The following is a 4,626-nucleotide window of genomic DNA, read 5'->3' on the forward strand; positions in this document are numbered from 1 at the left end:
TCCCAGGTGAGTGAGGAGAGACAGGATGGGACTGGGGAATGTGGAGCAATGTTGTTCACACTGGGTCAGAGCTCAAGGCGCAGCTTCTCTGAGCAGGCCAGACCTCCTTAGGAGAGTCCCTGGGTCAATATCAGTTACTGAATGTTTCAGTCACCTCTTCTCTAAAGAGAACAGTAATAAAATACCTCATTTCAAATAGAAATGTGTATTTCTTAGAAGGTCTTGGAAACTTTTCTCCATAACTGCAGGAGGAAACCTTCCTAAAGAACTGCACCAGACCAGGGGGAAATCAAGGCACAGCCATGGTTTGCAGGACTTGCTTGATCCTAATGAGCCCCGTGGTGCATTTGGTGCTGAGCGCTGGAACCTCAGGGCCTGAGAGGAGATTGCACAAACCTTTCCAGGAGTCAAAGCCAGAAGAAACACCCAAAATGTCTCAAAGTATTAATGGGTCCCACTGAGGTCCATCCCCAACACAGGCTCCTCCTGGAGTCTTTGGAGGAGAGAATTGGAAGCCAGGATTGCACAAAAACCTCTCAGACACTCAGTGTGGAGAGGAAAATCCAAAATACCTTAAATACCTTGAGTATCTCAAAGCATGAATGAGCCCCACTCAGTGTCAATGCAAAGCTCCCAAGGGACTCATTAAAGCAGATAATTGGAGGCCAATTATCACACACAGCACTCAGACTCAGCGTCAAAAAGTAGTTCCTTAATAAACTTTGAGTACTGTGAAGTGCTAATGAGCCCCACTGAGTGTTGTTACTGACTCAGAATCCCAAGGGACTTGTTAAAGTAGATAATTGGGGCCATGATTGCACAAACCTCTCATAGAGTCACTTTTAAAAGGGAAACTCCAAGTACCTTAAAATAACTAAAGTATCTTGAAGCATTAACGAGCCCCACTGAATGTCATTACTGACAAAGCCTCTCAAGGGACTAATTACAGCAGATAATTGGATTGCACAAACCTCTCAGAGATTCCAAGGCAAAAGCAAAACGCAAAGTCCTTTGAAAAACCTGTCATCACTGCCTGCAGTTCTCTGCTTGGCCTGGGACCTGGGGATGATTCCTCTGTCCTGTCCCTTTGTGGGACCCATTAAAACTTCCAGAAACTTTGGAGTTGGATTCTGACTTGGAGTTTTTGAGAGGTTTCATCATCTCCCCCTGATGTTCAGGGCCTCAGCACCAAGCCCCAAAGAGGGTCATTAAAGTCCTCGTGCTGTGTCTATGCTGCTGAGCTGGGCTGGGCTCCTGGCACAGAGGCAGCTCCTGGCAACCAAGAAAAGCTTCAAATACAGATTTCTCTTGATGAGCAGCTCTTCTCCCAGCCCAGCAGGGCTGGGGCACTGCCTGCAGCCACCCCGGGCACAGCACACAGGCACAGAGAGCTTCAATCACTCAGGGCTGGGAAGGGGCTGACAAGTGCCTGGGGGAGAATCACTCCCAGCCCTTGGCACAGGAACCTCTGGCTGCAGGACAACGCAGCTGCAGCTCCTGCAGTCCTCTCCTAAAGCTGGAACATGCCAATGCCTACAGACTCTGTGAGTACATTCTCTGCTTCTCTCCTGTGTAGAGCAGCCAGGGGTGCCCAGGGCTGTCCTGCAGAGCAGGGTCCTGCAGCCCAGGGCGCTGTGCTGAGGCAGGGACTCTGCTGCCTGCCAGGGACAGCTCTCAGCCAGCCCTGGGAGCTGCTCCCAGCACTAGGGGACAAGATGTGGGTGAAAGGAGACAGCTGGTAAGGCTTGGAAGTGTTCTCCTTGTGTGGTGAGGATACTGAATTGTTCAGGAGTGCTCCCAGCATGACATTTAACTCCAGAACATTTCCAAGTAGATTATCCAGGGAGCACAGCGAGGCCATGGCTACATAAAAAAAAAATAAAAAATCCTGCTTTATTAATCTACTACTCTGTATTGCCTGGATGGGAAATTGCACAGAGATATTAATATTCCCGAAAAAGAAAAAGAAAAAAAAAAAAAAAAAAAACAAAAAAAAACACCCACACCAAAACTCAGACTTTACTAAACCAGGCAGTGAGAGAAATCAGCACAGGGTCCCTTGCAGGCAGCACCAGATTCACTTTTCCAGCCTCCTCAGGGTTGCTCTGATGTTGCCATCAGAGCCTGCAGAGCCAGAGCTGCCCCTGGGCAGTGCCTGAGCTGGGAGGGCTCTGCAGGGCAGAGCTGAGCCCCCAGGGCTGGGCTGGGCTCTGGCAGCACTGGCAGGGCCCAGCCCTGGGCACAGGGAAGCAGCTGCAGGCAGGGACAGCTCCAGGCAGCAGAGCCCTGGGCAGGCAGTGGGGGGAAAGTGCCACCAAGCTGTGCTGGGATATTGAAAGTCCTCTCCAAACCAAATTATACTGTGATTATTTTTTTTTACAGATCCCCATGCCAAGACACCACAAATGGGGTGTCCCAGCTCCCTCTGCCCTGGGGAGCAGCTCTGGGCAGGGCAGGCTGGAGGCTGGGAATGAGCTGACTCTCCTCCAGCAGTGCCATGGACAGGACCCTTGGTGTGTCCTCAGGATGCCATCCAGGCTGTGAGCTGCTTCCAGGAGACACTGGTGACAGGAGTGTCCTTGGACAGATTTGAGGCTGACACTGAAAAATGCTGAGCCAGTTTGCTCTGCTGTGGCTCCGTCTGCTCTCAGCTGTGTCAAGCTGATTTTCAGGGGAACACAGTGACTGCCCTTGATCTCAGAAAGGGCAGCTGGGGGACAGATGGAGCAACAGAGCATCTCCCCTCACCCTTCACTGAGTTACAGCCAATGCTCTTGCACTGCACAGTTCTCTCTGATCTCCCTGGGCCCAGCAGGAAACCCTCTCAAACTGCCTTTGGCCATCACCATTCCTCAGCCTTGGGAAAGGAGATGCTGCCAAGCTCCTCTGCCTCAGGAGCACTTTGGGCTGATGAAGTCCAACCCCAGGACTGGCCCCTGTTCCTGTCCCCATGACCCCATTGCTGCAGAGCAGAGCTGACCCCTCAGTGCCCATGGGCAGAGCCCCTGCTCGTCACAGCCACGGGGCCAGATCCCAGCAGAGCTCCAGGCACGGGGCTGCAGGAAGGGCTCTGAGAAAAGGAGAATTGGGTGGCACAGAGCAGCAGGGGCAAGGCTGGTAGAAAGCACTTGGACATTGCTCAGCAAAGTCTCCCCTGACTTGTCACTGTGTCCTCCTTCAACAGGATTCCATGGGCAGAGTGAAGAAATGTCCAACAGCAGCTCCATCAGCCACTTCCTCCTGCTGGCATTGGCAGACACGAGGCAGCTGCAGCTCCTGCACTTCTGCCTCTTCCTGGGCATCTCCCTGGCTGCCCTCCTGGCCAACGGCCTCGTCATCACTGCCACAGCCTGTGGCCACCACCTGCACAGCCCCATGTTCTTCTTCCTGCTCCACCTGGCCCTCAGTGACCTGGGCTCCATCTGCACCACTGTCCCAAAAGCCATGCACAATTCCCTCTGGGACACCAGCACCATCTCCTATGCAGGTTGTGCAGTCCAACTATTTTTTTTGTCTTTTTCATTGCAGCAGAATATTTCCTGCTGACCATCATGTGCTACGACCGCTACGTGTCCATCTGCAAACCCCTGCACTACGGGACCCTCCTGGGCAGCAGAGCTTGTGCCCACATGGCAGCAGCTGCCTGGGCCAGTGCCTTTCTCAATGCTCTCCTGCACACAGCCAATACATTTTCCCTGCCCCTGTGTCATGGCAATGCCCTGGGCCAGTTCTTCTGTGAAATCCCCCAGATCCTCAAGCTCTCCTGCTCCAAATCCTACCTCAGGGAACTTTGGCTTCTTGGTGTTAGTGTCTGTTTGGTATTTGGTTGTTTTCCATTCATTGTTTACTCCTATGTGCAGATCTTCAGGGCTGTGCTGAGGATCCCCTCTGAGCAGGGACGGCACAAAGCCTTTTCCACCTGCCTCCCTCACCTGGCCGTGGTCTCCCTGTTTGTGAGAACTGGATTTTTTGCCTACCTGAAGCCCCTCTCCAACTCCTCCCCATCCCTGGATCTGGCCCTGTCAGTTCTGTACTCGGTGGTGCCTCCAGCCCTGAACCCCCTCAACTACAGCCTGAGGAACCAGGAGCTCAAGGCTGCAGTGTGGAGACTGATGACTGGATGGTTTCAGAAACATTAAACTGCCGACCAATTCCTACAAATCACTTGTAATAAAACTAAAATTTGATACTTCTTGTTGGTTTGGTTGCGAGTTTTTTCCAGTACTTTATATTTTTAATCTTACTCATAAAGAAATGTTGTTGTTTATGCCATTTCTCATTTAGTATCTACCCACCTTCCCTGTGGCCAAAACTGTGGCAATGAGGGGCTGCACTCTTGGTGGGTTTAAAAGAACTCAAGGATCTCTCAGCCAAGTTTTCTGCAGAGATGCCCCTTTTGTTCCCTTCTGTGCAGCTGCAGCAGCAATGTCTGTGTGCAGAGCTGGGGGCAGATCAGGGCTGGCACAGCAGCTGTGCCCAGGAGCAGCAGCCCTTGGTGCTGCCAGTGCTGCTGCCGTGGCCCTGCCCCGCTGCCCTCCTGGCCCTGGTGTTGCTGTAGGGCCTGAGGGCTCTCGGGGCCGGGCACAGGGCTGGGGGTGGCAGTGCCGGGGCTGCAGCAGGGACAGG

At 52.7% G+C, this 4,626-nt stretch overlaps 1 pseudogene across 1 annotated transcript; it reads left to right on the forward strand.

Annotated features, from left to right (window-relative positions):
- Positions 1 to 3,207: 3,207 nt before the first annotated feature.
- Positions 3,208 to 4,139, forward strand: LOC310918467 (olfactory receptor 14A16-like; annotated as a pseudogene). Its single transcript has one exon. The product of its transcript is annotated as an olfactory receptor 14A16-like (transcript).
- Positions 4,140 to 4,626: the final 487 nt, after the last annotated feature.

This window comes from Zosterops lateralis (assembly GCF_965231275.1).
Source record: "Zosterops lateralis genome assembly, chromosome: 23".
NCBI classification, from domain to species: Eukaryota; Metazoa; Chordata; class Aves; order Passeriformes; family Zosteropidae; genus Zosterops; species Zosterops lateralis.